Source organism: Aphelocoma coerulescens, unplaced genomic scaffold (assembly GCF_041296385.1).
Source record: "Aphelocoma coerulescens isolate FSJ_1873_10779 unplaced genomic scaffold, UR_Acoe_1.0 HiC_scaffold_75, whole genome shotgun sequence".
NCBI lineage: Eukaryota > Metazoa > Chordata > Aves > Passeriformes > Corvidae > Aphelocoma > Aphelocoma coerulescens.
In genome coordinates, this window is record NW_027184061.1 from 1,339,626 (window position 1) to 1,364,028 (window position 24,403).

A 24,403-nucleotide genomic window follows, 5' to 3' on the forward strand; every position below is an offset into this window, starting at 1 on the left:
ATTTAATTAGTATCTCTAATTAGAGCCTGTTGTGCCCGTGCCGGTGTTTGCTGAGGGATCTCTCCCGGTCCTTGTCCCCACCCAGGAACCCTCGGTTCCATTTTCTCTCCCCTGTGTGGCTGCGGGGGGCAGGGGCAGAGTGGCTTTGGTGGGTGCCTGGCACCGGGCCAGCGTCACCCCAGGCCATGGGCACCCCTGAGATCCCGCGTCCCTGGGGACACATTTCTGGGCACAGCTGAGCTCCCACCTGCCCCGCACCCCGAGGTTCCCCCTCCAAAAAACCCCACCGCGAGGCTGCAGCATCCCTAAAGCCCCTCAGCCAATCAAAATCGTGGCCAGCGCTGGCCATGGGGCGAGTGGCGGCAGCTGGGGCCGTACTGGTGGCACTGGTGGTGCTGGGAGCCCCCCTGGCTGCGGGCGTGGAGCTCTCGGGTGAGCGGGGGGACGGGATGTGATGGTAAAGGGGGGGAGAAGGGGAAAAAGGGGTGATGGGACCCCTAAAATGAGTGAGAGGTAAAGGGGACCCTCAAAGGAAGAGCAGGAGGGGGCTGAAGAGTGGGGGAGAAACGGGTGGGAGGGGCTGGGAAAGTGGGGAAAAGTGGAGGATGGGACCCGAAAACTGAGCGGGAGTGGGCTGGGGATTGGGGGATTGTGGGGGAAAAGGGTGGAAAGGGTGAAAAGGGGGGAATGGGACTCCAAAACTCCTCTGGCGAGCGGCTGGAAATGGCGGGGGAGGGGATGTGAAATAGGGAGAAGGGTGGAAAAGAGGAAGTCAGAGCACGGGCAGGAGGGTCCCGTGGCGGCCGTGGGGCACAGGGGGTGCGGAGCGGGGATCCGGGGTGGCTCCCGGAGCTCTGGGCGTGCTGGGGGCTGCAGGGGGGGCACCCCCTGAGCTGTGTCCCACACACACAGGGGTGTTCCAGGGGATGATGAAGTCCGAGTGTCACTTCATTAAGGGCACCGAGCGGGTGAGGTTGGTGCAGAGGAGCATCTGACAGCGGGAGCAGCAACTGCACTCGCCAGCGATGTGGGGCTGTTTGTGGGGGACAGCCCGTGTGGGGAGAAACAGGCGCAGTGCTGGAACAGCCATCCAGCCAGACTGGGGTACAAACGGGCTCTGGCGGACAGGCTCTGCCGGCACCACCGCGACATCGTTGCCCCGTTGCTCGCGGCCCGCAGAGGTGCAGAACGTCGGGCAGAGCGAGTCCCCTCGGGCCCTGCCCTGGGGATGAGCCTGGAGCCCCTCAGCCCCCCTGGTGCCCATCCCCGGGGCCTCTTGTCCTTCCAGGTTCCCCTGAGGTGTCCCAGTCCATCCCAGTCTCTCCCAGTCCATCCCAGTCCATCCCAGTCTCTCCCAGTGCCCCTGCGCGTGTCCATCGCAGCCCTGCGTGGCGCTGACGCCCCTCAGCCAATCAGAGCGCGTCTCTCTGATGACTCATCAGTTGCCAGGCAGACCCGCAGCGCCGAGTGCCCCGTGCTGGACTCGGCCTCCCAGTGCCGCGCGCTCCATTCCCAGTCGCTCCCAGTGCCCTCCCAGTGCCTCCCCAGTGCTCTCAATCCACTCCCCTCTCACGAGGGCAGCTCACTTCTCTCAGAACACTCCAAGCCAAAGCTGCCTACGCTTCTAGGCCGATCTCTTGAGTATCCTTCTACTCTCATACTTTCTTGGCCCTTACACGTTTCCTAAGTGTTACTTTTATGCTTTTAATATTACTGGAGATGGTAACCAAAAGGGCTCCAAACCCCCTTCACACAGCAACCAAACTGCTCTGAAATAAACCCCACAGAGATATATTTATAAACACAGATCTTTCACTGTTGTTTCACTCTAATCTGCCCCAGGGGAGCCATGAACCAGACCCTGGGTTACCCTCGCCTTCAGGGGCGGGGCGGAACAGGAGCCGGACACGGGGGAAGCTTCTGGAAGCTGCTCAAGGAAGCCACCCCTGGAGGCCCCCTATTTCCAAAGCCTGGCCATGCAAACCCAGGACACTGGATCCAAACATGGATCACTCAGGAGGCACCAGGGCTCTGCCTGTCGTGGTTTGACGCAGCTGAGCGTCAAGCACATGAAATCTGTTATTTTTCATAAGGGGAAAATAAGAAAATATTGAGGAAAACTAGAGGCCTGCGAGGCAGAACAGGTTCAAACTTAAACAGTTGCTGTACAAAGAAAAAGTTTATTACCAACAGAATTAAAAGTAAAAAGAAATAACAAGAAATTAAAGCAAACCTCCCCTCTCTTCCAGCACTTCCCTCCTTTTACCCAACTCGAATAAAGGAAGCAGAACAAGGGATTTTAGTCAGTGTTGCAGTTCCTGAAGAGTCTCTTTGTTATGCTTAAGGAAAAAAGGGTTTTCTTCTGCATCACGTGGTTCCCAAAGTGCCACCAACAGCAGACCCGCCCGGAAAGAAACAATCTGCTGTGGTGTAAAACATCTCTGCCCTGAAAAATCTCACTGTTCCTTCACACTGCCAGACATGGGCCTTCACATGGGGTTATTAATCTTTTCAAGGATGAATTACTTTGGCCTGAACACAAAGGGTTGTTTGTTTTTTTTTTGTGACAGGAGGTCTGTAAAAGCCTCTCAATACTTCTATATAGCCTGGCATAGGCACTTTTCATAAGTTTCATGGGCCACGGGTGAACTTTTCAGCACCCCCATGTACTCCAAATGGATCAAAGAGACAAACAGTTTGTGATATTACAGTTTCTTACCACGGCCTGCAGGAAGTTTTTTAAGCTGCGCATGAGAATCGCGGCACCGCCCTCTTTTCTCCCGTCGCCATTTCCAGCTCCGTCCCACAGGACTCACTTTCTCTTCTCTCTGGCTCTGAAGCCGCCACGTTGAAGAGTGTTCTTGTTCGGGCTCTACGGTGGAGAAAGCCTGGCTCCCTTTGTGCTGCTGGCTGCGTGGTGTCCTCTTCAGTTCAGCGCGGAGTGTGCTGGCTGCAGACAGGAGGCTCCGCCGGCTCCCGCTGGCTCCGCCGGCCCCGCGTGGAGAGGAGAGGGACCCGCCGGTGCCAGGGAGCCGCGCCGGATGGGTTTAGCTGTGCGGCACTCCATGGCTGGCTTTAGCTGCCTGCGGCTCTGGGACAGTTCCCCCCCAGCAGTGACACAGGGTCTGTGCTGCGGCGTTGGGAAAGGAGGGGGTGCAGGGGCCCTGACCCGGCCGAGCCCAGAGGCTCCAAGGCCCCCCCACCTTCCGGCAGGAGAGCTGGAACGAAAGGAATCCCGCGTTTCCATGTGGTTTAAATAAGTAAACGGAGGACCCCCACAAGCCCCTCGCAAAGCCCGGGACTAAGCTGGCTTTTACTGGATGCCAGGAGACACCAAAAATGCTCTGTCCCTGCCCTCTGCTACTGCACAGGGACAGGAAATACAAGGAAAGGCCCAGGAGCTGAGAGGACGACCGGGAGAGATCCCGCCCCGAGCACCGGCACGGGTACAACAGACCCAGCCTGGGCACAGGGAGGGAATTTATTCCCAACCAAATCCCAGCAGCACAAGGAGAAGGCAAAGAAATCTCTCCAACACCTTCCCCCCACCCAGCGGGGATCACCCAGAACGGGGGTCACCAGGGCTCTGCCCCACGGGGGTCACTGGGGATCATCCAACGCCGATCCTCCCACGGGGGATGGAGCTGGAGCAGCGCACGAAGCTCTTCCCGCACTCGGGGCACTCGCAGGACTTCCCTTAGCGGTGCATCTGTTGGTGTTGGGTCAAGGCAGAGCTCCTGGAGAAGCTCTTCCCACACTGGGGACACTCGTAGGGCCTCTTCCCAGTGTGGATGCGCCAGTGGGTGATGAGGTTGGCGTTGCGTTTGAAGCCCTTCCTGCACTTGGGGCAGCGGAAGGGCCTCTCATCCGTGTGAATGCGCTGATGTACGAGGAGGTGGGAGCTCCTCTGAAACCTCTTCCCACACTCAGAACACTCATAGGGCCTCTCCCCAGTGTGGGTGCGCTGGTGTGCCCTCAGGGTGGAGCTCCACCCGAAGCTCTTCCCACAATCGAAGCACTCATAAGGCCGTTCCCCAGTGTGGACCACCTGGTGCTGGATCAGCTCGGAGCTGCTGGTGAAGCCCTTCCCACATTCCCCACACTCGTAGGGCTTTTCCCCAGTGTGGATCCTCTGGTGCTGGATCAGGTTGGAGCTCCTGCTGAAGCCCTTCCCACATTCCCCACACTCGTAGGGCCTCTCCCCAGTGTGGGTGCGCTGGTGTACCCTCAGGCTGGAGCTCCACCCGAAGCTCTTCCCACACTGCAAGCACTCATAGGGTCGTTCCCCTGTGTGGATCACCTGGTGCTGGATCAGGTGGGAGCTGCTGGTGAAGCCCTTCCCACATTCCCCACACTCATAGGGCCTCTCCCCAGTGTGGATCCTCTGGTGCCTGATCAGATTGGAGCTCCATCTGAAGCCCATCCCACATTCTGGGCACTTGTGGGGCTTCTCCCCACCCTGAGGCTTCTCCCCCAGCTCTGAGCTCTGCCTGGATCTCCGGCTGCCTTCCTGGCCCATGGGGGCTCTTTCCTCCCTGGATCTCTCTGGACTGTGTTTGCAGCCCCTCCTCATGCGGCATCTCCGAAGCTTTTCCTCCTCCTCCATCCGGCCACACCTTGGGAATGACAAATCCTGAATTGGGGAAACAACAAGGGGTGAGCGCCTTGGGCTGGGGGTTCCTCCTGCCCAAGTCCATCCCTGGGCATCTTGTGTCCGTAAAAATCTCCAAAACACATAGACTCAGCCCAAAATGCCCCCAGACACCAAGACACAGACCCAAAACTCCCAAAACATCAAGATCCAGATAAAACACCCTCCAAAATATAAACACATTCAGCCCCCACAAAAAAACCAAAGCACCAACATGGAGCCCAATAAACCTCAGCAACACCAAGATTCACCCTCGGGAAAATCGTGGATCCCCCTCCCTGATCACCTGCTGGATGGGGGGGGGGGGCAACGCTCCTGGGGCTGGGGGGAGGCTGCAGATACAGCGAGTGCTGGAACCTTGCGGTGCCTCCTCTTCCTGATCCTCCTTCTCCTGTGTCCCTACTCTTCCTCACACTCCTCTTCCTCACACTACTCCTTCTCCTGCAGAATCCCACCTGCTGCTCCCACGGCCATCGTTTCACCATTCTGGTCTCCAGCCCTGCTGCTCCAGCCTTTCTCCTGCTCCCCCCAGGCCCAGCACCCAGCCCTGGCTCGCTCTGCCCCCCAGAGCTCTCGGATCGCACAGCACGAGCAGCGATGCAGCTGCGGCAGCTCGGGCTGGGGCAGCGCTGGGCTCTCGGCCGCTCCTGCCCGCACTCGGCCCCCGCCGCAGCCACTTCTGCCAGCACAGCACGGCCCGGCCCGGCCTTGGCGCTCCCCCCCTCCCACCTCCCCAAATTCCCCTGGCGGGGGGCGCCAAGGCCGGGCCACACGTGGGCTCCAGCTGGGGAGCGCCGGGCGCTGCGGCTCTGCCTGGCAACTGCTGAGTCACCAGCGCCGCGCCTTCTGATTGGCTGAGCGCTGCCTGAGGGCCGCGCCTGCACCAAGGGGGGACACCCTGCTCCAGGGGGGATGGCCCGAAAACCGGGCACCCCCAGCGAACCAACAACACCAACGCCTCCTTACAAACACATGCTCTGAATCTGCTCGGACACAGCCACACGCACTTGCACACAAGCAAGTGACAGCACAAACCAGCAGCTCCACAAAATGGCACTGACTGACACACACTGCTGCTCAGCCAAGCTCCTGCTCAATTCCTCAACTTCCAGAACAACAACAAAGCCTGAACAGAACCATGGACATCGTTTCCTATACAAAAGGGGACAATGTTGAGGCAGTTTGCACATTGTCCCAGAGCTAATTAAGGACATGGAAACCCAGCAGGGGGAAAAAGGGAAGTCGAGAAGGGGTCTCAGCAAGAGGGGATGGATGGTGTTGGTGTGCTGGGAAGGGATTGGTTGAAGGGAGTGTGCAGGAATATGGTTAAGGCAAACAGCAGCAGGAGGAATCTATGGGGTAAGAAAGGAAAAGGAAGATGGAAAACAGGAGGAAGAGAAAAATGGAGGACAGTGATGCTTTTCAGCACCATCTTATCCTCAACATTTGCCAGCTTGTTGCAGTGGGGATACTGCAACACGCCTATATCAAACCAGGAGTCCCGTGGAAAGGAAATATATACGGACGGATTCTTGCTAGATGTTTCAGAGATGTTTATTTCCCCAGCCGCATGGCCGGGCTCTGCTGAGGGACTGTCACAGTCGGACCCGAGCTGCTTTGCCCGCGCAGGGGAACACAAACCAACCAATGGGGAACGAGGCTGACCAGGGGCAGGGAAACCCCGTGCCTCCCTCAGGGCTACAGGGCGCGGGGGAGGGACCCCAACACCAGCTGATCCAGATCTTTTGTATCCCCGCGTTCCAGGACAGGAAAGAAAAAGAAGTTCAGGATTTCAGGGGTTTTCTCTGTGGTGGGGAGCAGCAGGACAGGGCAGCACGGGCTGGGGGCCTGTGGGGAGCTGTGCGGCCGGGCCGGGGCTGTGGGGCAGCCGGGGCTCAGCGCCGGGCACTGCCTGACCCCAACACCCCTCGGGCAGGGCCGGCAGTGGCCCCCGGCCCCCAGGAGGCTGCGGGATGTGGAAGGATCAGGATTTTCTTTCATCGATCTTGTTTGGGTCACTGGAGAAATGAATGATTTTGCAGAAAGCTCAGCAGCTGTCAGAGGATGAGCACCCACGGGCACTGAGGGGGCTGCAGGAGAGGCACAAGAAGCCCCTGCAGCACTTGGCCAGAAAGGCTCAGCAGGGCAATGCAAGAAGGGATGAGCAAAAGGCCAAGGTGAAGGCAAAGGCCATGGCAGAGTTTCTACAGCCCCCCAGGGATGAACCGCAGGGCCCAAGGGGGCCCCAGCACCCAGGGGACGGCGGCGGCCACAAGCACCTGGCACAGGCATTGCCCTCCTCGGCACGGCAGAGCCCACCCAAACAGCCCCTGGCAAGGAATCAGGGGTCCATCTGCAGGCCAGAAGGACACTGCAAGCACAGACAGCAGCACCCTCAGCACCAGCAAGTCCACCCCACATGGACATGGATTGTCAGGGCTGGCAGAGCTCCCAGCAGACCAGGGACCCACCGCACCAGAGCCCTTGAGAACATTCAGGGCGCGTCTGGATCGAGACGAGGCCGCTCCTGATGGACACAGGGGCCTCTCGATCCACTCTGAATCTGACACCTAAGGGGGGAAATTGTCAAGAAGTTCTTTCATTATCCAGGGAATAAGTGGGAAAGATGAGCAGGTGTGTTTTATTCAACCACTATCAGTAGATGTGGGGGATGGGTTTGAAACGCATCAATTTCTGTTTGTTCCTAATTGTGATTATAATTTACTGGGAAGGCATTTGGTGGCTGAAGTGGGAATGCAAATTAACATTGTCAAAGGAGATACAGAGGCTAATGCTGCTGGACCTTGGTGTCAAATGTCTGCAAAGGCCTCTGCTGAAGGGAACCCAGAAGTGTGGGCAGCCCCAGGGAAATAGGGAAAATCAGATATGGAGCCTCTCCAAATTCCTCTGAAGCATCCAGGACAAGTGGTGTCTAAAAGCAATACCCTGTTCCAAGGGAGGCAAGGAAGGGGTTACAGCCTCTTACTGAGTCCCTGCTAAAGGCAGCGCTTCTGGAGCCAGGCATCTCTCCCTACAACTCTCCTCTCCTGCCAGGCAAGAAACCCCATCATGGACACCAGAAGGAAAGTACAATTTTCAAGGCTTCAAAAGCAGATTAACTGAGCCTCCTGCCCTGGCCCTCCCAGACAGGGAAAAACCATTTGAATTGCATGTGGATGTTAATCAGGGCCATGCCAAAGGAATTCCTGGGCTTAAATGTTTCACCCAGTGGCCAGAGAGTGGCCTCATTGTCTGCAGAATTGTGCAGCCCCGGCTTTAATGGGAACTGAGGCCTGAAAACTGACAGCAGCAGAATCTCTCATTGTTCAAGCCTGGCATCAAGGTAAAGCTTTGTTAACCAAAGGAGCCTCTAAATGGATGAGCAGCGCTGGGTTCTTACAGAATGAAACTTGTTGGATGGAACAGGAGGATTCAGAGTTGAGGACAGGGCAAGGGTTGAACCCAGCCTCCTGTTTGAACGGCCCTGGACACGGGACTGGCAAGAAACCCATGGCTGCAGCCAAGTGACAGAGCTCCAGAGCCGGCCTAGGAGAGATTGACCAGACATTCCCTGGCCTGAGGGAGAAAAGGTGTTTAGGGATGGGGCTTCTAGGGCAGCAGAAGGGAAAAGAGTGACAAGACACGCTGCTCTTAAGGAAAGGGAAGGAGACAAAGCGCAGCTCAGCGCCCGCATGCTCAGCTCAAAGGGCCGAGCTGGGGGTGCTTGGAAGAGCCTGGCACTGAAATGCCCTGAGCAGGAAGGCTTCAATATCTTCTGCTAACAGCATGGCAGCTCACAGCGGGGCAGAAGCATTTCCAACTGCTTCAGCAATCCCTGCCTCAGTTCTTAAGGCATGTTTGGAACAAACAATTCCAAGAGATGGGATTGTGGAAGCAATAGACTCAGACAGGGGAACTCATTTTACAGGAAGGATCCTTCAGGCCGTTCTGGCTGCTTTAGGAACACAGTGGGACCTCCCAGCGCCCTGGCACCCCCAGAGTTCGGGTCGGCTGGAAAGAATGAATGGGGAAATAAAGAAACACCTTCTGAAACTGCTGAGAGAAACCAAGACGCCACGGGTACGGCTGCTGCCATTGGCTTTGGCAAGAAGAAGAGCCAGACCCAGGGCAGATATTCAATTATCTCCCCTGGAACTGATGTTTGCAATTCCTCACCCTGCTCATTCCCGACTTAGTGGGGGTGGAGATAAGGGATGTCTGTTTCAAGCAGTCTGTGGCCAGAATCCTGTCTCTTCTGAAAGCTCTTCCACAGGAAGCTCGGCTGGCACAGACCCTGCCTTGGGACTTTGCTGCCCACAGCATCCAACCAGGACATCGGGTCCTGCCTGAGGAGTGCAAAGAAGCACCACTGGTGGCCAAGGGCGTGGCCCATTCCAAGTGTCCCCGAGCACAGAAACAGCCGCCAGCACAGCTGAACACGGGGGGACCCCTCAGCCTCGCCTCAAGCTCTCGGAAGCCCCGCGGATTTGCACTCCCCGGCTGCAGGAGGAGCAGGCCAGGCCGCCACTGCCCCTGCACAGAAGGGGCCGCAGCAGCAGCCAGGGCTCCACAGCGGGGCAAGCCCCGGGGGCTGCCCACAGATCCTCTGCTGAAATTGTCTGGCTGGGCACCTCCTCTGGCATCTCCAGGCACTGGGGGCCAATCCTCGCTGGCACCGGGCGAGCTTCAGAGCTTTCTGTGCCTGCACTCGCCACAGCTGCTGCGGGAGACAGCGGGAGAATTCCACTCTGGCTCTCAGTTACACTCACACTCTGGGCTGGGCGGGATTCGATTGCTGGAAAATAGACCAAGTTCAGAAGTGTTTTAAAAGTTTATTTCTCTACTCAGGCTTGCTTTGCCTCTGCCTTGGCGAAAGGAATTTTAAAGTGTTTCTTAAGGGATGTTACAGCACTCAGCAGAGATGAGCTTAACATCTCAACAGACTGGGAACAGCCCAAAAGATACCCAAAAGATAACGCCCATCAACAAAACATCAACGCCCATCAGCAAACATCAAGGAACAGCTACCCCAGACACTGCCCCCGGCACAGCTGGAGACCCCTGCTCTGGAAAAGGCTGAGAAGGAAATCAAGGAGTGTGGACCTAATGAACATCAGAGGCCAAGCAGTCCGGGGCCAATAGGAAACCAAATACTAAGAACTACCCAACTTGGAACCAATGAACATTAAACCTACGGATTTCGATGGGTTTAGACTGCATCAAGGTGAGGAAAAATAGACTAAAACTCGTGTGCCATGGAATGATTTTCTCTGCACATCCGGGCTCTGTGTGGATGAAATGATTTCTGTTGCACATCCTGGCCACAATGAAGTAATGCCTTGATCCTCTAACACTAAAAAGGTCGTTGGAGAGTTTTTGTTCTTCCCGCAGTTTCTGTGACAGGATTACACCATTAGAATGTTCTTTCTTAATAATTCTACTTTGATATTGTCAGTTGGGTTTGGGCCAGGGGTGTGAGAGTCAATTTTTAGTCTGAGGAGAAGAACCAAAAATCTTTACTGCTTTGGATTTTTCTGTGTATGTGTGTGCGTGTCTGTTAGTGATGGCAGAATTTTGGAATCGGTTTCTCGATGTTCACCTGTAGGCTGCACTTTGCAAAACTGGAAGAGCTTTAAAACTGACCCTTTTCCTCATAAACAGTTAAAAAATATTTTTTAAAAAAGGGGAAAAAAAAGCCGCTTTTGGGGGGGCCCATAGGTGAGCCACCTGATGGTTGCCCTGGAAGAGAAGCTTCCTTCCAGGCAGCCAGCAGAGGAGCTTTAGAAATGCAAATTAACTCTGCTGCGGGAAGTGTGCACAATGTCCCAGGCTCTCCTTGCCTGCCAGAGGAATTGGGCTGATTCCCTCTGCCCCTCACCCCAAGCTCTGCCTCCCTGCACAGACGGAATTTGCATCGCTAAAGGCAGAGCCCACACTGAGCATCTCGGACTCTGCAACAGAAATCCCTGAAGCTGCAAAGGAAAACAGCAAACGGAGAATGTTGGGGGAACTTCACTCACAAAAGCGGGGGGGAATCATCCCTCTCCCCACTCCAACATCTGCTGGCACTGTCTGGGTTATACAGGGTGCGTTTGACCACTGGGCTGCTTTTGCTGCCACAAGGTCAGCGAAATCACTTGGGAATCCAAGGATGTGATGATTTAATCAGAGAAAAGAGGTCAATTGATGCATCCCTGGCATTTCTGGGAGCACCCAAAAATGGGGAAAAGATGAACGGCCACCAGAACAAATCCTACAACACCATGGAGCAGCCCCTGGGAACCCAAACGAATTCATACCAGGTGCCAGAGAACCCAGTGATCATTTCAAGGCATTATTACATTACAAGCTGTCCTCCAAATCATAACCAAGCACACAGCTCCAGCTCCTGACCTTCTCACCCACCAATCCACTCCCATGAGCAACGCCACATTTCACCCTGGGGTGGCATCAGATCCTCTTTCAGCAGAAGGACCAGGAGGTTGTGGAAAATTAAAGGACTCAAAGTGCTCTTGGCAAAGAGATGGCCAAGGAAAAGTGGGGAAACAGAGAACAAAGGAAATAAAACTTCACAGAGCCATGAATATCGGATGTTCTACAAAGTGGGGGTGCACATTAAGGGGCACATGCAGCAGGCGCATCGGGAAGTCTGTACCTTCCAAGGACCTCAGCCAAGGGGGAAAGGGACACGGAGATGCGGCCGCGGAAATCGGCATAAAAAGGAGGCTGCGTCCTCCAACACTTGGACAGAGCCCACGGGAAATGCCCCGTGGCCTCTCCCTTGGTCCAGGAATAAAGTTCCTTTTACAGGACTCCTCCGGCTCCTCTGGGGACACAAACCTCTGGCCACGGGAACTTTCCCGCACACTCCCGCCGACGGGGCAGCCACCTCTGTCCTACCCACAGCAGCCGGGACGAGCCAGCGCTGCTCCGGCACCGGCTCCTGCCGAGGCATCAGCGGCAAGGAGAGCGCGGGCAGCCGCTCCCGCAGCGCCCTCACGCCAGGGCGAACACGGCGCCCACACGGCACAACGAACCCGCCCCAGCCCCCTGCCGCCCCCTCCGCCCGCAGCCAGCGCCGAGCCCCGCCAGAACCGAGCGCGGCTCCCACCTGCGCTGGGGCCGCCTCCGAGCTCCGCCGCCGCCTCACCGGGCTCCGGCCGCCGCCGCCGCTCCCGGGCCCGCACAGACGCTCCGCCAATGGCGCCTCTGCTGCGCCACGGCCGCCCTGCCGGCGGCTCCGGGCCCGGGCTGCTCCCCGCTCCGACCAATCAGCGCGCCAGAACCACGACTGACGGCAGCACCGCCCAATCGCAGCGAGGGGCGGGCTCTGCACACGGCCCAGCCTCGCCCCGCGCTCCCAGCGCCCCCCGGGCTGCGTGAGGGGAAAGCCGCAGCTGAGGAACAGCCCTGGAACGGGCCCGGCCCGAGCCGCCGTTCAGCTGGGAAGGGAAACAAAGCTTTCCGCTGCTCCCGGCCCGACTTGCCCAGCCCTGCGTGTTGGCTGCCTCCGGCTCCTTGGGAAGCCCTGCAGCCTCGCTACTCCCGCCTCTAATTCGGAGCATCAGTGCATGGCTTTCATTTCGTTGTTCAGGCTTGGCTATGGGCTGTCCTGGTCTGCTGCATTTTCTGGGTTCCTCTTGGAGGCTTTGAGCAACAGGCTGTGCCCCGGGAGGATCCTTTGTGCTCCTTTGTGACAGAGGAGAACCTTCCAGGCGGTTCTTGCGGGAGCTGCTGCTGTGATGTCACGGGAACGCTGCCGCGTCCTCGCCGTGTTCCCGTTGCTGTGGGCACGGAGCCCTCAGTGTCCAGAGCGGCTCTGGGCGCCCGCTGGTTGCCGGAGGATCCTCCTGCCCGAGGCATTCTCAGCAGCCAGCCCAGCCCCTGCCGGGTGTCCTTCTGTGCTTGCAGGGGTACAGTCTGCCACGTGTGCAGCACGGCCAAAATGATCCAGCAAGCGGTTGCTGCAGTTTGCACTCTGTACTCTGTGGCTTATTCGGGGTATTTTTTAGCCCACTTGGCACGTAAGTCGAGGTTTTCCCTGGCTGCAGCGTCGGTGCCTTCGGGCTTGCTGTGTGCTTTCTGTTCTCCCACTGCAACTGAGCTGCCTTTGTAACCAAATTGCCATTAAGACACCGTTGGTTTGGGAGAGCTCCTGCCAGCAGCTGCAGCTGAAAAAGGGGGTGTCTGCAGCCAGCGGGGCGTGCACAGCATTTGCAATGGAGCCGGGGGGGTTCTGTTCCCTCAAGCGCAGAGTCTGTGCCAGCGGAGCCTGGAACTCCCTGCGTTGGCTGCTGCAGCCAAGAGCTGACACAGGCCAGGATTCTGTGCTGTTCTCTTGCTTGCTGTGCGAAGGGACTGTGGCTCCTGGAGGGATGTTGTGGAAGCAAAATACTTTCTCGGGGTGTCCTTGCTCCGTGGGAGTTCCCACCACGGGCAGGTTTTTCCTAACAGCATCTGGTTCGTGTTGCCTGTCCCGTTGCAGGGCACCTCACGCGTGGATCCCGAGCAGCTCCTCCTTCGGTGAGTGGGAAAGGAACCTTTGGTGGTCGGAATTGTGCAGAGAGTTGTGAGCTTGGCGTGTGGCAGTCGAGCGCCAGCCTGGGAGGCTGAAGGAAAGTTCCTGCCAGTGTCTTTGCAGCAGCAGCAGCAGCAAAGGGATCCCTGGCACTTTTCTCCTTCTCTGCTGAAGAGCTTTTGAAGAGCTGCAGGTCTGGTTTTGCAGGCAGAAGATTGCTTGCTGGCTTTAGCCACGGTGGAATATGGAATGCCCAGCAATAAGTGGCAATGTCGACTTTAGCCCATTCCTAGTTTGAACAGCTCCAAATCCCATTTCTGCTTAGTGCAGCTGGATGTGTAGCTGAGGATAAATAAGGCGATAACTGAGAGAGAACTTCCTGTCCCTCACGCTACCATCTGTCCACAGGGCACAAAAGCAGCATCAGCTCCTCCTCTGTCTCCCTGTGCTTCCAAAGAGGAGGCCAAAGAGGAGGAAGACAGCAGTGAACTTCCTGCTGTTCTGGGCGATGATGGTGAACTTCCCTCTGTCCCGGGAGATGAGAGCAAACATCCCACGGTTTGGGAATACAACAGTGAAGCTCCTGTGGTGTGGTACGAGGATGGTGGACATCACCCGATGTGGGACGAGGACAGCGAGGCTCCAGTGCCATGGGAAAAGGACGACGGACATCTCCCAGCGTGGGACGAGGACAGAGGACATCCTGTGATTTGGGAAGAGGAGGGTGCAATTCTCCCGGCATGGGAAGAGGACAGGAAACGTCCCATGGCTTGGAAAGAGGACCAGGAACCTGCTGCATTTTGGGAAGAGGATGGGGAACCTCCCTCTGGTTGGGAAGAGGACACGGAACCTCCCTCTGCTGCGGGATCCTGGGCTGAACATTCTGACAGCAGCACAGCCCTGCAGCCAGAGGGCAGGGAGGAGTGGTGCCTGATGCAGCTGAGTACGTCTGCTGTGCTGCTGTGTGCCAGAGCAGGGTGCTGCGTGTGTCTCAGCATCAGCTGCACCCAGGCTTGCTGTGCAGCTGAATGTCACAGAGTCATTTATTGTCCTTGCCCAGCTGAGACCAAGGGGCTCCCGGCCCCAGGGAGTGGGGCTGCATTTTGGCCCTGCTGCAAGGCGGGGTCTCCATCTGGGAGGGAGCATCTTCCATGTGGTTTCTTTCAGGGAGCACCGTGAGCGTGGGGGAGCCTGCCGAGAAATACCTGGAACTGGAGCAGGTTGGCCAAGGGTAAGTGCACGGCAGTTACTTCTGCACAAGCAGGGGCCAGGTATTTGCTGGTGCAGGATCAAGTGAGAAGCCAGGCAAGCTGCAAACAGCTTCAGACACTGGGCCACGATGCTGCTGTCTCTCAGTCCTGATCAGAATTGGTAACTGTGGTCAGAAGGCACCGTCAGAGGCCCCTGAGGCCGGCAGTGTCCTGCCTGCAGCAAGGAGCAGGACCTGGAAGATCTTCTGTCCCTGGAATTTGATTGCCTGAAAGAGCAGCTCACCATCTGGTGACTGTCAGAAAACAGTTCTCAAGAAGATTCCTTTCAAATAGTTTGCTTCCAAAAATATCCACTGGTCAGGATTATCAACATAACAGTTTAGAAACAGAAACCAGAGATGAACTAATAAGTGCTCTTTTCAGCACTGGTAGTAAGCCCCGTACATTCAGTAACAGGCACAGAGGTGCTGCACTCGAGGGGAAAATGCATCAGCTGCCTGATGGCAGGGCCCTTGTGGATCCTGCAGCTCGTAGGCAGGAAATGGAAAAGGATGAAATACTGGATGAACTCCAGTTCTTTAGATACCTGCTCCCACCCTAGGTTTTGGACTAAAGTAATTCAGTGTGGGCATTTGGGATTTGCTCCAGCCCTTTTCCTTCGTGTTGGGCCTCAGTTTTCTCTCGCACACCTTGTGAGGCACAGGGCTGGTGGCTGCTGCGCTGCTGTTTGAAGGGTCGATGCACCCAGGTGTTTTGTAAATGCTGCAGGCAGCAGAGATCTCCTGTCTGGGCTGGCTTTCACTCCCAGGGCCTAAAGTGCTGCTTCTTTCTTCTCTGCTGTTCTGTCTCCAGGGCTTTCGGAACCGTTTATAAAGGACTCGACAGGGCCACTGGAGGAGAGGTCAGTGTCACCACGCCCAGCGCGTAGGGCAGCTCTCGAGGGCTTTCCCCTCTGCTGGGAGCTGTGGCTGCAGCTTTGTGGGGCCAGCAGAGCTTTCCTGCACAGGCTGTTCCACTGAGGGCACAGCAGTGTCAGCCTGCAGAGCATGCCTGGGACAGACTTGAGCCTTCTGAAGTGCCCAAAGGAATGCAAGGAGGGCAGCGGTGTCTGTCAGAGCAGGACACGCTGGCTTGGTCTTCATATCTGAAAACATCAGTGCATCAGCTGGTGGAGGCTGAGGCCTAATTTATCTTCATCCCAGCCTCGGACAGGAACACTGTTTAGCAGTTTTTCCATCCTGCGTTTCATCTTCCAAGAGTACCTCAAGACCTAATGAAGGAGTGATCCTTCTCGGGATCAGTTTGGGGTTTTAGTCCTACTGCAGCTGTTCCCAGAGAGAGGGAGAGGAATGAGAAGATGGATGTGCAGAGCAAAGCTCTCTCCTAAACGCTGCAGCTGTGTTTGGGTCTGGTGTCAGTGACAGCCCGTGACAGGGATCATCTGAGCAATGTTTGTGCGTGTTTGCTCTGTTGTGCAATCCCAAACAGAGCAGTTGCGTTTGAAATCATGACCAAATCCCCCAGGATTGCTAAAGGGTTCCCGGCTGTTTTGCTCTGTTTTCACAGAAGCAGAATTACTTCCTGCTTGCAAAATGTGTTTGAATGATAATGAGAGTGGTGGTAAACTAAGGCGGTTTGAGAAGACTGCAGGTGCAGAGAATGTTGTGAGAGCTTTGAGGCTGAGAGCTGAGGGCCCATTTCTGCAGAGCTTCCAAGGCCAAATGTCTCTGGCCCTGTGTCCTGTAAGCGGCCCCGCAGCGAGCAGAGAAATGGGCTGTGGGAATGTCACTTGCTGAGCCCGGGTGTCCCATCCCAAGGCAGTTTGGCACAGCCCGGCTCCGTCGCTCCACAAAGACTCGCTCCGTGTTTGCTGCGGCCTCCTGCCCCAGACTCCTGCAGTTCAAGGGCTGCAATGTCCTTTCAGGTGGCCATAAAGAAAATGAGTCTCAGAGGGCAGAATGGGGAACGAGCTGTGAATGAGATCCTGGTCCTGAAGGACAAGAAGAACCCCAACATTGTCAGCTCTTTGGACAGGTGAGTGCTTCAGCTCTTATCCCGTGCACGGGCCCTGCGTTAATCTCTCCTGGCATCCGCAGTCTGTAGCCTGTTTTGAAAAAGCCTCACCCGGCCGTAGCTTCCCAAAACAACAGCCTGTCAGTTCACTCCCTCCGTGTGCTTTTGTTGCTTTGGTTTGGTTTTTCCTTCAAGCTGACCCATTTTTCTGGGTCTTACAACAAGTGCTGATAGACCCTGTGAGAAATTATTTCCCTTGGCTTCTCCTTCCCAACTCTTTTCCATTGCTGCAGATGCCAGGAAGACCAGGTTCTTGTTTCCAGAAACGCCTCATTTGCCCATTTTGTAATGGCCTTGCCTGTTTCTGAAGGGACTTTCTGCAACGTTTTCCAAACACTTGACCACTTTTGTCCTAAGTCCTGCACGGCCTCCTGCCCTGGATAACTCTGGAAATTGTGTTGCCTTGTTCTGGAAGGAACGGTGGAAGTGCTGAGTTCAGATGCTGAACCAGCTGAGGGCAAGTGTTGTGGTTCCACATTGATCTGGGCTGTTGCTAAACTGCATTTTTCACTTGCTTGCCATCTAAGGCCTCTCCTTTCCCACAGGCATCTCCTTCTCCTTTAGACTGTGCAGATCCCAAGGACTGTGCAGCCTGGCAGGAATGTCTCTGCATCGGATTCTGTCCTCATTTACAAGTGACCTGGAAACAAAACTCCACTCGAGGCTTTTCCATCAGGGAATTGAGCAGTGCACGTTCATCTCCACGCCATTGTTTGCCTCTTCCAGCTTCCTTGTTGATGAAGATCTCTGGCTGGTGATGGAATACATGGATGGAGGAACTTTGCAGGACATTGTCAGACAGACACGCATGGCTGAAGGAGAGATGGCAGCTGTCAGTCGGGAGGTGAGGGATCCTGCTCGTGCTTCCCATGGCTTGGACACAATGCTCCTTCCAAGCAGGGCCTGAGAACAGGAGTGGCTCCATGCTCAGAGCTTTGTTTCTGTGTTGTTTTTATGAGCTGCAGAAGAAAGAGCCTCTGAAGTGAACGGCCTGCCAGTGTCACTGCACTTCCACTCTGCTCTTGTCCTCTTTCCTGCTCTTTGTGGGACTCTCTGTCTTTTTTGATTTGATTTGCTGTTCTCAGCTTTGCCTTGAACCATTTGCCCGGAGCTTGTCTGCACTGCACTCCTGGCCTGGCACAGCAAAGCTGCTGCTGGCAGAATTCTAAACTGTCCTTTCTTGTGGGATTGTGTATTCCGGCCATGGATTTCCACCCTCGTGTTTCTTGCTCTCTCTCAGTGTCTGCAGGGCCTGGATTTCCTCCACTCAAACCGGGTGATCCACAGAGATCTGAAGAGCTCCAACATCCTTCTGGCAACGGACGGCTCTGTCAAGCTGGGTGGGTGTTCCTGGTCAGGCACGGCGCTCCCGGGCTGCGGGTGTGGGGCTGCTTCCCAGTGACGGCCAGAGCCCCACAAGTGCTGCTGGTGGCTGTGCCCGGCCCCTGCTGCCAGCTGAGAGCGGCTGCCCCATGCAGAGAGCTCAGGAGAGGAGCAGGGTGTCAGCAGTGGCTTTGCTCTGGGTGTGGCCCTTGCAGAGGGGCGGGAGTTGGAATCTGAAGCTTCAAGGGAATCACTAAAAGCCACTGCATAAAGCTGAGGGTTCCTTTAAGGGTCTACTTCCATCTTGCCTTGGCTACAGCCCTGCGGACTTTTCCAGCTGGATTCAGCTGTGCATTCTCGGACTGAGAGTGGGCAATCTTTGTGCTTGGTTTCCTCATTCCAGCTGCCTTTGACAGTGTTTGTTTCTGTCCTCAGCTGATTTTGGCCTCTGCGCTCAGCTCAGCCCTGAGCAGGAGCAGTGCAGCTCCATGGTGGGCACTGCTCACTGGATGGCCCCAGAGGTTGTGACCAGTTCTCCTTATGGCCCCAAGGTGGACATCTGGTCCTTGGGCATTGTGACCATCGAGATGGTGGAAGGAGAACCTCCTTACTTCGAGCACACGGCGGCCATGGTAAGAGGCAAATTTCCCAGAGTTTGCAGAGGCCTGTGAGCACAGAGGGACCCCGCCCTGGGAGGAGCAGCCGGAGGGCTCTGCCCATCGGGAAGGGAATTCCCAGAGGATTCGAGCCTGAGCACAGACGAATATTCTGCAGTCTCCAGAATTTGCTTTGGGTTTTAAGTTGTTGCAGCTCTTCTGTCTGTGAGGATGACCTGAAAACATGAAGCCAGAGCATCAGCTCTAATCTTATCTTGCAGAAAACCCCAGACCAACCCCAAACCCCACACCCAAACCCAACAAGTTTTCTGAAGGAGTTTCTGAAAGAGGTTCTGCGAGATGAACTTCCCCTGACTCTTCTCACTGGGAAACTTGTCTAAAACATGAAGATGATTGTTTAACATCCCCAAAGTCTAACATATTTCTTTCCTCGCCCAAGCTACTTTCTCCATGTCACCAAGGCTGAGCTTTCAGCAACCCAAACCTCGGGTTCCTTGCCTGGCAGTTTCTGGGATGGAGCATCTTGAATGCATTTACTTGAGTGTCAGTGGCACTGCAGGGATGCATTTGATGTAAGAATCCTTGGAAATACCACAGGCAGCCCACAGTGACTCTTGCAAATGGCCTGTAAAGCTGGTGTCCGTATTTGGAGAAGCAAAATGGGTTATTTCTGATGGAGGTTCCAACTAACAAAGTCAGCCAATGACATTGGCTCTCAAGGCAAGATCATCTGGATGTTGGAATGGCTGAGGCTGCAGCAGCATTTGGCTTTTTTGGTTGGCATAGAAAAATGAGCTCTGAGCAGCATCTCTGCCAGGGAGGAAAGTGTCCCTGGAGACTGGGGCTGAGAAACCGGGGTCGCTGTGAGCACTCGTGGGTGTGAAGGAAGCTGGCAGAGCTTTTTCAGAAGTGTTTGCTTTCCGCGCAGGCTCGCTGTCTGATCCGGCAGAACGGGACCCCGCAGCTGCAGGAGCCCAGGCGCCTGTCGGCTCTGCTGCGGGACTTCCTGGAGTGCAGCCTGGAGCCGGACGAGGAGCGGCGCTGGTCTGCCCAGGAGCTGCTGCAGGTGGATGCGAAGCGGCTGCAGGGGAAACAGCAGCGCGAGGGAGGGGTTTTCTCATGGGGCCCCCTCCAATGGTCTCCGGTCTCGCTGCTTTTCACATGCAAAGCCAGCAGAATCCTCGCCTGGTTTGGCTTGGCAGGGTCCTTTGCAGGTCATCTGGACCAGGTGCCCCGCAAGGAGCAGGGACATCTTCAAGCAGATCAGGTGGCCCTGAGCCCTGCCTGACCTGAGCCTGGATGTTTCCAGGGAGGAGGCACCTCCCACATCTCTGGGCACCCTCTGCCAGTGTTTCCCCACTCTTCTGATAAAAAAATTCTGCCTCAGATCTAATCTGAGCCTGCTTCCCTCTCCTGAGTTTCAAACCATTCCCCTTTGTCCTGTTGCAACAGAGCCTGTGAGGAACTTGACTTGGGAAAGTAACAGTTGATTTCTTTCTTTTTCATCCTTTGGGCAGCACCCATTTTTATCATCAGCTAAGCCTCTCTCCAGCCTGAGCCCTCTGATCGCTGCAGCAAAGCAATTGAGGGAGCAGCGGAGGATGTGAATCACCTGCGGACAGCTTTTTGTTATAGTAGTTAGGACAAGTGGATAGTTACGGTAGTTAGCACTGCTAGTTAGTTATGGTGGTTAGGACAGCCTGGTAGTTATGGCAGTTTATTGAATAAAAGCTCTGTTAAACCTCAAGTCCCTTGATGTGTCCCTTCCTTGTTCCCCCGTGACTCAGCTGCCCGGAGCAATGCGAGGGGAGAGCGGGCCCAGCCTTGCCCAGAGCTGAGCCCCAGCAGAGCCCCGGCAGAGCCCAGAGCAGCCTCAGCATCGGCAGAGTCAGCCTGGAAGGAGGCGCCTGGAGCCTTCTCGACTGCAGCCGACTCTTGTTTACAAACCGCGTGGGGTGGGAAATGCCACTGGTTCGGCAAGAGGGCAGAGGGGGCCCGGGGAAGGCCCAAAGGCGAGGGACAAAACCCGCCCAGTGCTGAAGAAAAACCGCGCCTTTTCCCCCTCCTATGTCGGCCAAAACATTGAATCCTAAACCAAGTCAAACGGGGCAGGGGAGGAGCCCAGGCCCTTCCACCCCTGCAAACCAAAGTGTCCCTTGCACGGCTCTGAGCCCCGGTGGCCCCGCGGGCGTTGGTTTCTGTCGGGCTCGCTACCGCCAGCCCAGGGCCAGCCCGGGACAGGGCGGGCGCTGGAGGCTGCGGGCGGGGAGATGCGATCCCGGGACACGCATTCGGTGGCACCTGCGAGTGCAAGCAGGGGAGGGGCTCTGGCAGTGACAGGGGAAAGGAATAAGGTGAATCTGACTTAAACAAACAAACCCCGTGAATCTGCTTTAGATAGGGCCAGGGAGCTGTAGGTAGGAAGGAGTGAAAGAAACTATCACTTCCAGAAAATGTTACTGATTGCCATGAACTGCTGCTCAGCCAAGGCCGTGTGAAATTCCTGAACTTAGAGAAGAAGAACAAAGACTCAATGGAGTTATTAATATTGCTTTGTTCTACTAAAACAAACAAAACGGGTGTGTGCATATTGGAGGGCAGATCGGGAAGTCTGAACCTTCCAAGAAACAGTCCCGGGGACAGAGCAGCCACCTCTGTCCTACCCACAGCAGCCGGGACGAGCCAGCGCTGCTCCGGCACCGGCTCCTGCCGAGGCATCAGCGGCAAGGAGAGCGCGGGCAGCCGCTCCCGCAGCGCCCTCACGCCAGGGCGAACACGGCGCCCACACGGCACAACGAACCCGCCCCAGCCCCCTGCCGCCCCCTCCGCCCGCAGCCAGCGCCGAGCCCCGCCAGAACCGAGCGCGGCTCCCACCTGCTCTGGGGCCACCTCCGAGCTCCGCCGCCGCCTCAGTGGTGGTTCCCAATCACCCCCAGTATGATCCCAGTCACTCCCAGCATCATCCCGGTCGCTTACAGTCACTCCCACTGTTTTCAGTATGGTCCCAGTCACTCCCAATAAGATCCCAGTTGCCCGCAGCGTGGTCCCAGTGGCTCCCAGTCACACCCAGGATGGTTCATTTCACTCTCAGTAAGAGTCCAGTGTGGCTCCAGTCACTTCCAGTATGAACCCAGTCACTCCCTGTATGATTGTATTTGCCCCCACTGTGGTCCCAGTTGCTCCCAGTGTCTTGGTTTGAAAGACAGGTGTCTGCCAAGGAAGGCAGGAGTCTCTCCTGAAATGGAAGAAAAAAAAATTGCAACCCCCTTCCCTCTGAATTATTATAATTTTGAAATTAAGGAGCTTTATAGGCAAAGATATGAGGAACAGGAATAACAGGGTAATATATACTAATATATATACTATAATATGTAATATATAATTTATACTAATATATATCTGTATGTGTATAACCAGTCAAACAAACAGCAATAACTATGGCAGTAACCGCAAACAATCCCAAACCCAGTCCCAGCCTTCTCGGCTGTCAGGCCCTTTCCCCTCGGGTGCAGTTCTGCTCGCAGCCGGCAGGGGCGCTGGCGGCTCCCGGTGAGCAGGGCAGGTGCGATGGTTCCCCCGCGGCTGCAGGGGGCGCTCCGGAGCGAGCTCGGGGAGCACGCGGCACTGGTGCCCTGGGATCCCGGGGAAGGGATGGAACAAAGATTTCAAAAACCCCCCGGACAGCCGATCCTGGTGTCCGGCTGGACCCTCGGGAACAGCAGGCTGGAATGGCAGGCAGGAACAGCAGGCGTGAGCACAAATCCCGGGTGGCAGACAAGATGTATCAAAGTTCCAGAGCTGTGGTGGGAACCCGCGGAGGTCTCAGCAGGCAGGGAGAGCGGGGCTAGAGAGCAGCGAAAGCTTGAAGCAATGGCAGGGGCAGGGCGGCCGCAGCCTGGCTCCCAGTGGGGCAGGGAAGGTGGGCTTGGGAATCCCGGGGTCTCTCCGGTAGAAGGAAAGCAGCCGAAGAAGCAGCCTCTCTCTCCGTCATCCAAAACGCCAGGGACTGACTGCCCACACAGCCAGGTGAAAAAAAGAGTAGCAAGATGCACCCCTGCCGCTATAACCAGCTCCTTTGTTTTCCTTAAGCACCCAGTAATTTGTCCCCGTGGCAACATGTATGGGGAAAATTCCTTTAACAGAAAAAAACCCCAGGAGAACTCCCAAAATCCCAACATTCTATTACGAGCTTCCTGCAGATTGTTCCATCTCTGCTCTCCATATGGAAAGATACAAAGATCCCTTTTGGTTCACACAGTTAAATGTCTGATGGGTCACACGGTGGTACCTGTACAGATACACGTCTGGAGAGAAAGCCAAACATCCATCGCACTCTCTCAACACCCACAGAGCCTGAACCAAACTCTACAAGGCCACGCAGCTTTACACAGAAATTCATACATCGATAAAACTGTACAACGGGATGCAGGTTTACACAGAAATTGATACACAGGAAAACACAACAATCTGTGCTGTGTGAATACACTGACTTCTGTATAAAAATGGCTCCACACGGCAGGAACCGATCCAGAACTGTGCGATTACCAAAGGACCCATCGACACTTCCATACCCTTGGAACTAAAGACACAGGACTGTAGAGCTCTCCAACTGCGTACATTCCTGTCTGGGGGTGACTTTATGATGTGTATCCCCTATCGCTGCTCTCTGCCCAGAAATCAGTCCTGTGCCTTTCTGTGCCTTTAAACTGAGCCCGATGGGGGAGAGAGAAAACACCGAGCGAACTTTTCAAAGCGGTTGTTCAAGGACACAGACACACACTCCTCTGTGTTCTGCTGCGGCAGCGAGAAGAGCGGAGGGAGCGCCCTGCTTGCTTTCCAGCGCGCTTTCGGCTCCTTTTCTCCGGAGGGAGACGGAGAGTTGAAGTTTGTTTTCCTGGGACTTGGGCTTTTTCCCTTCTTCTCTTCTGGACTGTTTCAACATCAGAACACACTGGGAGAATTTTCCACCGAGGCCCTGGAGGACACCAACCCAGCTCCAAGGAGGAGGAGAGAGAGCACACCTACAGAAGGACTCTGAAATCTTCCCAGGTTTCTCTCCACAGCGAGAGCTTTTAGTATTCAGCCTTATTATCCTTTTCCTGTGTGTTTCTTAAATAAATAGGTTCTTTTTCTCTTTCACTTTCCTCAGAGGAAAATATTATTTTCCCAGACCTGGTGGGAGAGGGCTGGTTGTAACCTGCCTTCTGTCAGAGGATATTTTCCTCCAAATTTGTCCAAAGCAGCCACTAAAATAAGTCAGTATTTATTTTGGGGGAAAAATATTTCGAATGGCATTTTGAGGGTCAACAAACACAAAGATAATAATAAGGGTAAATACAAAGAAATAAACACAAAGAAATACAAAGAAAATACAAAGAGGTGAAAGAGGACAGGAGCTCACTGGACTGGTCCTTGGCGGTGCCCGGGCAGACCCTGCATGAATTTGGCTGCCTGAATGCAGCTCTTGCCCAGGCCCCAGGGGTGGCCCCCTCTGGGTGTCTCTCCCAGCACCACAGGGATGCTCCTGCCCCTTCCCTGCTGCCCCAGGGTTCTGCAAGCGCCTTCTGGGGCCACCCAGACACCTCCCTGGGCCTCTGGAGGCCCCATGGCAGAATGCAGACAGGGATTGAATCAAAGCTTCCTTGGAAGATGGAGGCAGGAGAATATTGCCCACCATCTTCTTTCCAGCTGCCCTCCACACTCCTGCAAATCCTGCTGGGACACTCAGGCTCTCCATTCCAGGGCTCTGCAGCTGCCATGCAAACCCATCCATCACTGTGTCCCCTCTCACATGGATATCAAGGAAATGACACAGCAATATCTAGAAAATGTGAACTTGATTAATTTGACTGCTCTAAAATTCTGCAACTCGAGGGTGACTGGAAGACTATGGGGTGAGAACCTTATGCCTCCAAAAAGGGTCAACAGTTTTGAACTGGAACACTCAGAGAAACTTCAGCTTCCTCCTCTCTCCCTTCGCTTTGTACATCTGGTCTGGGGTCATATGGTT

At 55.5% G+C, this 24,403-nt stretch overlaps 1 pseudogene; it reads right to left on the minus strand.

Annotated features, from left to right (window-relative positions):
* The window catches only part of LOC138102438 (zinc finger protein 850-like), a 385,524-nt pseudogene that overhangs the window by 157,222 nt on the left and 203,899 nt on the right, over positions 1 to 24,403 (minus strand).